Here is a 12,572-nt window from a genome sequence, read left to right on the forward strand (position 1 = left end):
TTTTTTTTGCGGTACGCGGGCCTCTCACTGTTGTGGCCTCTCCCGTTGCGGAGCACAGGCTCCGGACGCGCAGGCTCAGTGGCCATGGCTCACGGGCCTAGCCGCTCTGCTGCATGTGGGGTCTTCCCGGACCGGGGCACGAACCCGTGTCCCCTGCATCAGCAGGCAGACTCTCAACCACTGCGCCACCAGGGAAGCCCGAGGTAGATACTCTTTTTAATCCCAGTTCCGCAGGTGAGGCTCACAGAGATTCCTCAACTTGTCCAAGGTCACAGCTATTAATGGAAAAGTTGGGATTTGAACCCAGGTCCCAGGGTCTGTTCCCTTTCAATCACCATGTTCCACTATCCCACCTTGGTGTTGAAAAAAATATTAATAAAAGTAGTTAATACTTACTTTGCATGTCTTATTTCCTTGAGTCCCTATCACAAATCTATGAGGTAGGTACCGCTGGTTAATCCCATTTTATAAACGAGGAAACTGAGGCACAGACCATTTAGGAATCCTAGCCAAGTCCCACAGTCAGTAGGAGGCAGAAATATATTTTGAGGTTGATTTTTTTCAGATGGCTTTGAAATGCTAGTATGCCTTAAATTTAATTTGGAAGCCCAGGATGGGTGATAACTATTTCCTAAATCTGGCTTTCATCGATTGTGATGTTCTTCATTTATTTAAAGAAATAAATCAGGAGAATGAACACTGTGGACAGAGAATAATAGTGACCTGATTTGTCTCTTATCGTTGGAAAACCATATCCTGGGATTCACTAATGTGTAACTAGTTGGAAAATGTTAAAGCAAAAGGGTAAGATTTAAAAACAAAATCACACCATTAAGTCTATGTAAATTAGTTCCTCAGTGAAGAAAAAACCCAATGTACTACTGTTTGTGGGCCAGCTAGACGTGTTACAAATGCTGTGGAGTGGGAGTATGTGACAATTTTTTTTTTCATTGAGGGCCCATTAGAAGACACACTCAGGCTGCTTAAACTCCCCCAAACTCGTGAATTGGTTCAATAACAAAATGTATGAATCATTTTAATATGAAGGTACAAGGACATATACTTGAGTAATTTCTGACACTTTTTTTTTTCTTTTTGAAAATGTGTTATATTTAGGATTTACTGTTAGAATTAAAAGTGGATTTGGGGAGGCCAGGGCCTGTGCCTGTTTATTGCTCTTTGTTGTGTACCGGTATACAGAAGGTGCTCAATAAATACTTTTGGGATGAATTATGAACCCAGGAGCACCAGGAAGCTCCTGAGGCTGGCTGTTGGCCAAAGGCTGATGAACAGTTTCAGTCCTAACAGGGATCCTATTAGGATTGTGCTATTGTTACCTCCATTTCACAGATGAGGAAATGGAGGCTTAAAGAGGATAAATAACTTCCCAGCATCCTGTGTCTTCTCAGTTGTTTAAACCAAGCAAGCGAAGATGATTCTTACATGCACTTTTCTGCTCTGTTGGGTCTAGGGCCCACTCCCCTGCTTTGAGTTTGGGAAGGAAGGTATAGGCCTTTGTTTTGTAGGACTATTTATTTGAGTTACTGGTTTCTGCTCCATCACAGGGGCCTGCAAACTAGTTAAGAGCTTTATTCTCAGTGTATCTTGTATATTTTTATTGAGAAAAGGCCGCCAGTATTGTGTTCCTTTGTGCAGATGGTCACAGTGCCCAATAGTGCTGGGGCCCAGGTTGTAGCAGGGGCTATTTATCATTTAGTCCAGGGGTTGCAAACTGTTCAGCCCACACACTATTTTAAAAATCAGAATATTTCACAAAACATTCCTGACTTAAGACTTCTCTTAGAAAACTGGAAGTTCTGGCAATATGAAATAAGAGTTTTTATGTAGCAACGTCTGTTGAGGGCCGGTACTACTGGCAGAATTTAAAAGTTCTGTGTCGAGAAGCAAGAAGAACTACAATCCTGCAGCCTGTGGAATAAAAACCACATTCACAGAAAGATAGACAGGATGAAAAGGCACAGGGCTATGTACCAGATGAAGGAACAAGATAAAACCCCAGAAAAACAGCTAAATGAAGTGGAGATAGGCAACCTTCCAGAAAACAAATTCAGAATAATGATAGTGAAGATGATCCACGACCTTGGAAAAAAAATGGAGGCAAAGATGGAGAACATGCAAGAAACGTTTAACAAAGACCTGGAAGAATTAAAGAACAAAAAAACAGAGATGAACAATACAATAACTGAAATGAAAACTATACTAGAAGGAATCAATAGCAGAATAACTGAGGCAGAAGAATGGATAAGTGACCTGGAAGACAGAATGGTGGAATTCACTGCTGCGGAACAGAATAAAGAAAAAAGAATGAAAAGAAATGAAGACAGCCTAAGAGACCTCTGGGACAACATTAAACGCAACAACATTCACATGATAGGGGTCCCAGAAGGAGAAGAGAGAGAGAAAGGACCTGAGAAAATATTTGAAGAGATTATAGTCGAAAACTTCCCCCACATGGGAAAGGAAAATAGCCACCCAAGTCCAGGAAGCGCAGAGAGTCCCATACAGGATAAACCCAAGGAAAAACACGCCAAGACACAAAGTAATCAAACTGGCAAAAATTAAAGACAAAGAAAAATTATTGAAAGCAGCGAGGGAAAAACGACAAATAATATACAAGGGAACTCCCATAAGGTTAACAGCTGATTTCTCAGCAGAAACTCTACAAGCCAGAAGGCAGTGGCATGATATACTTAAAGTGATGAAAGGGAAGAACCTACAACCAAGATTACTCTACCCGGCAAGGGTCTCATTCGGATTCGATGGAGAAATCAAAAGCTTTACAGACAAGCAAAAGCTAAAAGAATTCAGCACCACCAAACCAGCTCTACAACAAATGCTAAAGGAACTTCTCTAAGTGAGAAACACTAGGGAAGAAAAGGACCTTCAAAAAGAAACCCAAAACGATTAATAAAATGGTCATAGGAACATACGTATCGATAATTACCTTAAATGTGAATGGATTAAATGCTCCAACCCAAAGACACAGGCTTGCGGAATGGATACAAAAACAAGACCCATCTATATGCTGTCTACAAGAGACCCACTTCTGACCTAAGGACACATACAGACTGAAAGTGAGGGGATGGATAAAGATATTCCATGCCAGTGGAAATCAAAAGAAAACTGGAGTAGCAATACTCATGTCAGATAAAATAGACTTTAAAATAAAGAATGTTACAAGAGACAAGGAAGGACATTACATAACAATCAAGGGATCAATCAAAGAAGAAGATATAACAATTATAAACATATATGCACCCAACGTAGGAGCACCTCAATACATAAGGTAACTGCTAACAGCTATAAAAGAGGAAATCGACAGTAACACAATCATAGTGGGGGACTTTAACACCTCACTTACACCAATGGACAGATCATCCAAACAGAAAATTAATATGGAAACACAAGCTTTAAATGACACAAAAGACCAGATAGATTTAATTGATACTTATAGGACATTCCATCCAGAAACAGCAGATTACACTTTCTTCTCAAGTGCGCACAGAACATTCTCCAGGATAGATCACATCTTGGGTCACAAATCAAGCCACAGTAAATTTAAGAAAAATGAAATCATATCAAGCATCTTTTCTGACCACAATGCTATGAGATTAGAAATGAATTACAGGGAAAGAAACGTAAAAAACACAAACACATGGAGGCTAAACAATACGTTACTAAATAACCAAGAGATCACTGAAGAAATCAAAGAGGAAATCAAAAAATACCTAGAGACAAATGACAATGAAAACATGACACTCCAAAACCTATGGGAGGCAGAAAAAACTGTTCTAAGAGGGAAGTTTATAGCTATACAAGCCTACCTCAAGAAACAAGAAAAATCTCAAATAAACAATCTAACCTTACACCTGAAGGAACTAGAGAAAGAATAAACAAAACCCAGAGTTAGCAGAAGGAAAGAAATCATCAAGATTAGAACAGAAATAAATGAAATAGAAACAAAGAAAACAATAGCAAGGATCAATAAAACTAAAAGCTGGTTCTTGGAGAAGATAAAACAAAATTGATAAACCATTAGCCAGACTCATCAAGAAAAAGAGGGAGAGAACTCAAATCAATAAAATTAGAAATGAAAAAGGAGAAGTTACAACAGACAACGCAGAAATACAAAGTGTCCTAAGGAGACTACTACAAGCAACTCTATGCCAATAAAATGGACAACCTGGAAGAAATGGACAAATTCTTAGAAAGGTATAATGTTCTAAGACTCTACCAGGAAGACATAGAAAATATGAACAGACCAATCACAAGTAATGAAATTGAAACTGTGATTAAAAATCTTCCAACAAACAGAAGTCCAGGACCACATGGTTTCACAGGTGAGTTCTATCAAACATTTAGAGAAGAGCTAACACCCATCCTTCTCACACTCTTCCAAAAAATTGCAGGGGAAGGAACACTCCCAAACTCATTCTATGAGGCCACCATCACCCTGATACCAAAACCAGACAAAGATACTACAAAAAAAGAAAATTACAGACCAATATCACTGATGAATATAGATGTAAATATCCTCAACAAAATACTAGCAAACAGAATCCAACAACACATTAAAAGAATCATACACCATGATCAAGTGGGATTTATCCCAGGGATGCAAGGATTCTTCAATATACCATAAATCAATGTGATAAACCATATTAACAAATTGAAGAATAACAACCATATGATCATCTCAATAGATGCAGAAAAAGCTTTTGACAAAATTCAACACCCATTTATGATAAAAACTCTCCAGAAAGTGGGCATAGAGGGAACCTACCTCAACATAATAAAGGTCATATACGACATCATTCTCAATGGTGAAAAACTGAAAGCATTTCCTCTAAGATCAGGAACAAGACAAGGATGTCCACTGTCACCACTATTATTCAGCATAGTTTTGGAAGTCCTAGCCACAGCAATCAGAGAAGAAAAAGAAATAAAAGGAATACAAATTGGAAAAGAAGAAGTAAAACTGTCACTGTTTGCGATGACATGATACTATACGTAGAGAATCCTAAAGATGCCAGCAGAAAACTACTAGAGCTACTCAAGAATTTGGTAAAGTTGCAGGATACAAAATTAATGCACAGAAATCTCTTGCATTCCTATACACTAATGATGAAAAATCTGAAAGAGAAATTAAGGAAACACTCCCATTTACCATTGCAACAAAAAGAATAAAATACCTAGGAATAAACCTACCTAAGGAGACAAAAGACCTGTATGCAGAAAACTGTAAGACACTGATGAAAGAACTTAAAGATGATACCAACAGATGGAGAGATATACCATGTTCTTGGATTGGAAGAATCAATATTGTGAAAATGACTCTACTACCCAAAGCAATCTACAGATTCAATGCAGTCCCTATCAAATTACCAATAGCATTTTTTACGGAACTAGAACAAAAAAATCTTAAAATTTGCATGGAAACACAAAAGACCCCGAATAGCCAAAGCAGTCTTGAGGGAAAAGAACGGAGCTGGAGAAATCAGACTTCCTGAGTTCAGACTATACTACAATGCTACAGTAATCAAGACAATATGGTACTGGCACAAAAACAGAAACATAGATCAATGGAACAAGATAGAAAGCCCAGAGATAAACCCACGCACCTATGGTCAACTAATCTATGACAAAGAAGTAAGGATATACAATGGAGAAAAGACAGTCTCTTCAATAAGTGGTGCTGGGAAAACTGGACAGCTACATGTAAAAGAATGAAATTAGAACAATCCCTAACACCATACACAAAAATGAACTCAAAATGGATTAGAGACCTAAGTGTAAGACCAGACACTATAAAACTCTTAGAGGAAAACATAGGAAGAACACTCTTTGACATAAATCACAGCAAGATCTTTTTTGATCCACCTCCTAGAGTAATGGAGATAAAAACAAAAATAAACAAATGGGACTTAATGAAACTTGAAAGCTTTTGCACAGCAAAGGAAACCATAAACAAGACGAAAAGACAACCCTCAAAATGGGAGAAAGTATTTGCAAATGAATCAACGGACAAAGGATTAATCTCCAAAATATATAAACAGCTCATGCAGCTCAATATTAAAAAAAAAACAACCCAATCCAAAAATGGGCAGAAGACCTAAATAGACATTTCTCCAAAGAAGACCTACAGATGGCGAAGAAGCACATGAAAAGCTGCTCAACATCACTAATTATTAGAGAAATGCAAATCAAAACTACAATGTGGTATCACCTCACACCAGTTAGAATGGGCATCATCAGAAAATCTACAAACAACAAATGCTGGAGAGGGTGTGGAGAAAAGGGAACCCTCTTGCACTGTTGGTGGGAATGTAAATTGATGCAGCCACTATGGAGAACAGTATGGAGGTTCCTTAAAAAAACTAAAAATTGAATTACCATATGATTCAGCAATCCCACTACTGGGCATATACCCAGTGAAAACCATAATTCAAAAAGACACATGCACCCCAATGTTCATTGCAGCATTGTTTACAATAGCCAGGTCATGGAAACAACCTACATGCCCACCGACAGACGAATGGATAAAGAAGATGTGGTACATATATACAATGGAATATTACTCAGCCATAAAAAGGAACGAAATTGGGTCATTTGTAGAGACGTGCATGCATCTGGAGACTGTCATACAGAGTGAAGTAAGTCAGAAAGAGAAAAACAAATATTGTATGTTAGCGCATATATGTGGAACCTAGAAAAATGGTACAGATGAACCATTTGCAGGGCAGAAATTGAGACACAGAAGTAGAGAACAAATGTATCGACGCCAAGGGTGGAAAGCTGTGGGTGGGTGGGGGTGGTGGTGTGATGAATTGGGCGATTGGGATTGACATGTATACACTGATGTGTATAAAATTGATGACTAAGGGGCTTCCCTGGTGGCGCAGTGGTTGAGAGTCCGCCTGCCGATGCAGGGGACGCGGGTTCGTGCCCCGCTCCGGGAAGATCCCACATGACGCGGAGCGGCTGGGCCCGTCAGCCATGGCCGCTGAGCCTGCACGTCCAGAGCCTGTGCCCCGCAACGGGAGAGGCCACAAAAGTGAGAGGCCCACGTACCGTAAAAAAAAAAAAAAAAAATTGATGACTAATAAGGACCTGCTGTATAAAAAAATAAATAAAATTCAAAAATAAAAAAAAATGAAAACTGGAAGTTTTGGCAATATGAAATAAGAGTTTTTATGTAGCAACATCTGTCTACAGTTGTATATTGGTTGTCTATTTTGGGGCAGGGTTTCAGGCTCTACATTTCACCATAGACCCCACTATTCCCTCTTGCCTCATACCAAGTCCCCTTTACTCAGTTATGTCACCTGACCAACCCCCAGTTTGGGACCCCTGTCCTTTTCCATAATATATTTGCCTTGAAAACTTTAAGTTATATAATAAAAACAAGTTCTTTTTTTTTTTTTTTAAAAAAAGCAGTTTTGCAGGCACAGGGTTCACTTAAAACATAATTTCAGCAGGCACAGATATTGTTCATTTAATGCTGAGAACTGGCAAGAACCCTGTATGAATACTTAGCAGTCGGAATGTGTTGGAGTGAAGGCCATGGCAGGCATTATCTGGAGTCTCCAGTATACTGAATGGAAGGGCTTTCTTCAAGGAAACAAAAAGTAACACACAAAGCTAAGTGACAGCAGCAGTGTTCAAGGGGAAGACCCTTAAACTTCTGGGATACTGAAGGAGGTGGGGAGCCGGGGAAGGCAGGTGGAAGGGGAGAGACCCTCCCATCAGCTTCTCCCACTCCCCATGGGAACATTCCACGACAAAGGAAATGGAAGCAAGTGAGCTGGGAAATACCCAAGCTGAAGCTCCAAGGATGCTGTTTACAAGTTCTTACAGGAAAGACTATTATGGGCGAGCTCTAAATGGGTTGTCTGTCTGTCAAGGGAAGAGAGGCTGGGGTGGGGGAGGGCTGGAGTTAAGATGGAAATGGCTCAAGCACTGAATCTTGCATTTCCTGTCTTTCCATTTGCAATCTGCCTGGGGATTAAAAGGCCAGGAGGGGAGCCTGCTGAGCTGGGGAGGAAGGGGGATGTGTGTGTGTGTGTGTGTGTGTGTGTGTTTATTGCTTTCCTGGGTGGAGGGTGAACTGGAAGGAGAGGTGCCTAGCCCATCACAGTGAAAATTTGGACTAGCTCACCCTGGGGAGGTGGCACGATTTCCTCTGAAGTTTTAAAATAAAGGGCAGAGATTCGATTCCATCTGGAATGATGGGTGTGGCCATGCCTGGCGGCTGGGATGGACACAGTGATCCTCCCAGCCCTCTTTGTTCTGGAATTAGACACCCCACTCCTCAGCGCCTGAGAAAATTCGGGGACTACAAAGGTTTAGTCTCAGCACATTAGAATTACTGCTAGAAAATAAAGATCCTTAAAGCTGGATCCTTTGGCTTCTTGGGCAGCAAACAGAGAAACACCTCCCTTCTGTTAGACACTCAAGCTCCAGTGTCATAGAGCAGAGTGAAGAGAATCTTCTTCTTTATTTAAAAGTGGACTGCATGGCGGTTGACTATTCCAGGGCCCGACATTAAATAACCGAATGCAGTTTGCTGTCTGGAAGTGGTTCGCCACGTTCTCCTGGGCCCCGTCGAGAAGTGGTGACCCCTGCAAAGAAGGGTGATAATGTGGCCAGTGTTAGGATTCATAGTGTCCCCTTTCATTCTTAAAAGGGTCCCTGTTTGGACAATAAGTTACATAGTCACTTTACCGTGAAAGAGCAGAAGACACTCAGTAGAAAACTTTGTTTGGGGAGGCAGTGTTGAAACCAAGCCATTTGAAAAACATGATTTTCCACTTAAAAATATATATAGGGCTTCCCTGGTGGCGCAGTGGTTAAGAATCTGCCTGCCAGTGCAGGGGACACGGGTTCGAGCCCTGGTCCGGGAAGATCCCACATGCCGTGGAGCAAGTCAGCCCATGCGCCACAACTACTGAGCCTGCACTCTAGAGCCTGTGAGCCACAACTACTGAGCCCGTGCGCCTAGAGCCCATGCTCCGCAACAAGAGAAGCCACCTAATGAGAAGCCCACGAACCGCAACGAAGAGTAGCCCTGCTCGCCGCAACTAGAGAGAGCCCGTGCGCAGCAACGAAGACCCAACGCAGCCCCCCCCCCGCCAAAAAAATATATATATATTTATTTCTTTTTTGTAAAATCTAAATGATGTCTGCAACCTTCAGAGCCTGACTTCTTGCTCGAAAGAGAGGAAGGAAGTTTTGTTATTGAGAAAGCTCATTGACTAAAACCAAACAGAAAAACAAACAAACAAATAAAAAACAAAAATCCCCAAGGAGAATGAAGTAAAGGAACCTGGAGCTTCCTCATCAGAGGCCCGAACCATGCAGGGGCTGTGGGGGCTGAAAGGGGGCTTGTAGCAGCCTTCTGTCCACGTGGGCAGACGCCTCAGAAGCAGGGCCTTCTGTCCACATGGGCAGACCCCTCGGAAGCAGGGTTTTGAAAGGAAAGAGGATGCAGAGAGGTTCATGACTTGATGCTGGCCAGCTGGAACATCCAGGATGCAGATGCCCAGGCCACAGGGCCCTGAGGTCAGAGGGAGCAGGCTGGTGCCAGACTCTTAGCCCTTTGCTGGGGCCACTGGTCCATCTGTGACCACGGTTGATTGCAAGAGTGTGGGTTAGGGGTTGAAAAACATCTGGGCTCTAGACACTTCTGTTAAAAGATAAACTGAGGGATATTAAAATTTTTAAGGGTTTATTGGAGCAGAAATCAGTTCCTATCGGGCAGTGCCAAACCAGAAGCAGTTAGGAGTGTTCCACTGACTGGGGGCTGGGGGGACTTATATAGAGAAACTGCGAAAGCAAAGAAAGGAAATGATTCAGTTGACTGAAGTGTAAAGCCCAGTTGGCTCTTTGTGATTGGTTGTCCTTAGCCTTTTAATTTCGTAACCTCGAAGCACTTACAGGCTTAGATTTTGGTTGGCTTATGTAGGCTGCCTCAGCCTAACCATCTCCTTCTTAATTAATGCAACACCAAAAAAGACAAAAGGACTTCCCTGGCGGTCCAGTGGTTAGGACTCTGCACTTCGACTGCAGGGGGCACAGGTTCGATCCCTGGTCAGGGAAATAAGATCCCGCATGACGCGCAGCGTGGCCAAAAAAATAAATGCAGCACTTCCTAGGTGGGGTGACCTATACCGAATCATTCTCTTGGTTTCCTCACCTATAAACTAGGGATGGTACCACCACCTATTTCCAGGGCTTCTGTGAGAACAAATGGAGGAGGGCAAAGCTGGGCTGGACCATGCCAACCTGAGGGGTTGGCCTGTGGTCCGTTTGTGGTCACAAGGAGGGCTCTTTCCTGTGGGCAAAAGGGAGTAGTAACCCTCGAGCAACTTCGCTTTAGGGACATGTGACAGGTGGTCTACAGTGCGCTCTCTTCCCAGCCCTGTCAGCTGCTGACAGGTCCAATGAGCCTTCGCCAAAATGTAGCTTTTCCTAACACGGGTCTTTCTTCAAATTCTGTCCTACACTGCTGACCACAAACTTCTCTGGGAGCGTCTTTTGCCAGAATGAAGCTGGCATAACTGTAGAAAGAGGCAGTGTTACATATACATGATTGTGAAAAATGCTGTAGTGACTGGCACTTAGGAAATATTCATTCATTCATTTAATTTATCCACCAACAAACAGGCACTGAGCCCTGCTCTGGTACCAGGCACTGGGGCGACTGCGGTAGCCTGGCAGACATGGTCTCTGCCTTGATCTGGAACTTGCCTCCTTGAGGGAAAAGCTTGCAAATAACACAAGTAACTTACCCTCTGTTAAAGAAAAAAATAAAGACTAAGAGACCAAAGATTGAGCACTAAGTGGGAAAGTTTTACTGCTTAGTGGGGAATCCGACAGCGTGGAGTCTTGGATGTGGGGGACAAGGTCTAGGCAGGGGAAGGGTTGCTGTCGGGCTTTCATAGCTAAACACCCACAGGCTGTAACTCATTGACACTAGGAAGATAGCCTCATTAGCATTGGTGCCCAGGCAATACCTGGGCTTGTTGGTTAGGTGGGCACCTGGCTGATTGGAGGTGGTCTCCTGCATGACAGGGGCTGCCCATGGCATCATGGTACTCTGCCGGTTGTGTCTTGTGCCGTGTGCAAGATTTGCCGAGTCTGGATTATGGCACCCAGTGGGGTCTGTGTTGTAGCAGTAGGCTGGGTAGCCAGGTCAGGTTTGTCCCATCTAATGGGTTATATACCCATTAAAGGTGAAAATTCTTAAGATAATGCAGAAACATGGAAAATAATCTGTGAACTCTTAACTGCAAGGAGTAGAACATGAAAAGATCACAACTGCAGTACTCAGAAATCCTTGGGTAGCAAGTGACAGAAATGCAAATCTAACTAGCTTAAACAAAAATGAGAATTTGTGGCCTCATGTGTCTGGGAATCTAGGGTATTGTTGGATTTCTGGGTCCAGGATTCAAACAATGTCCCTGGGGTTCTTTCTGTCCCTCGCAGCTCTGCTGGTCTCTCCTCCACTTAATTCTTGGCTGCTCAGGGGGTCCCATAGCAGCCCTCTTAGCAACCCCAGTGCAAAGAGAGCATCTTTTCGGAAAAGCAGCCGGAAAGTCCTGGAAGATACACTTTTTGGTAGCACGATATCTCTTGCCTGTCTGATGCCTGGAGTGGAGGGAAGGAATGATGGCAGGGGGTCAGGTTGAATGGCTGTCGGAGGAGGGGAGGAAGGAGGGCCACAAAGTGAAAACCACGACTGTCCACCCCAACTGTGTAAGAATAGGCACCTCCTGGTAGTGCCAGAGACTCCTCAGTAACTTGTAGTCCTGGGTGGTAGGAGCTTGGGTTTTAAAGTTGTTTCCAGTCACAAAAATCACAGTGTTTAAAGAGAACAGTCTGACTCAGAATTGTCCTTCCTGTTACATTATGGTTGGGGCCAAAATAGACATTTGCGTTTAAGCCTTGATCCTGTATACCAGGGTTTAGCAAACCTTTTCTGAAAAGGGCAGATAGTAAATATTTTAGGCTTGTGGCCTGGGTGGCCTCTGTGGTACTACTGAACTTGACCATGGTAGCTTGAAAGCAGCCATAGCCTATGCCTAAACAAATGGACGTGGGCCAGATTTGGCCCACAGGCATTATCTTGCTGACTCCTCATATAGATGTCTGAAAATCTTGTATTCAAATAGGCCATAAAACACTGCTCTGAAGTAAACTGTATGTTTGCAAACCACATATCTGATAAGAGATTAATATCCCCCCAAAATAAGGGACTCCTAGAACTCAATAGCAAAAAACCAAATAACCCAATTAAAAAAAAGGCAAAGGACTTGAACAGACATTTCTCCAAAGAAGACATACAAATGGCTGACAAGTATATGAAAAGATACTCAACATCTCTAATCATCAGGGGAGTGCAAATCAGAGCCACAGTGAGATAATACTTCACACCCGTTAGGATGGCCGTTGTCAAAAAACAAAAAACAAAAAGTGTTGGCGAGGGTGTGGAGAAACTGGAACCCCTGTGCCCTGTTGATGGGAATGTAAAACAGTGCAGCTGCTGCGGG

General features: G+C 42.5%; 1 protein-coding gene and 1 non-coding gene across 4 annotated transcripts in view; both read left to right on the forward strand.

Annotated features, from left to right (window-relative positions):
- The window catches only part of GRK5 (G protein-coupled receptor kinase 5), a 223,427-nt gene that overhangs the window by 20,471 nt on the left and 190,384 nt on the right, over nucleotides 1-12,572 (forward strand). The window lies entirely within an intron of this gene.
- TRNAR-UCG lies at nucleotides 10,047-10,119 on the forward strand. Its single transcript has one exon. It is a non-coding gene; the product is annotated as a tRNA-Arg (tRNA).

The sequence above is a fragment of the Monodon monoceros genome, unplaced genomic scaffold (genome assembly GCF_005190385.1).
Source record: "Monodon monoceros isolate NGI ecotype Baffin Bay Population unplaced genomic scaffold, NGI_Narwhal_1 Super_Scaffold_4, whole genome shotgun sequence".
NCBI lineage: Eukaryota > Metazoa > Chordata > Mammalia > Artiodactyla > Monodontidae > Monodon > Monodon monoceros.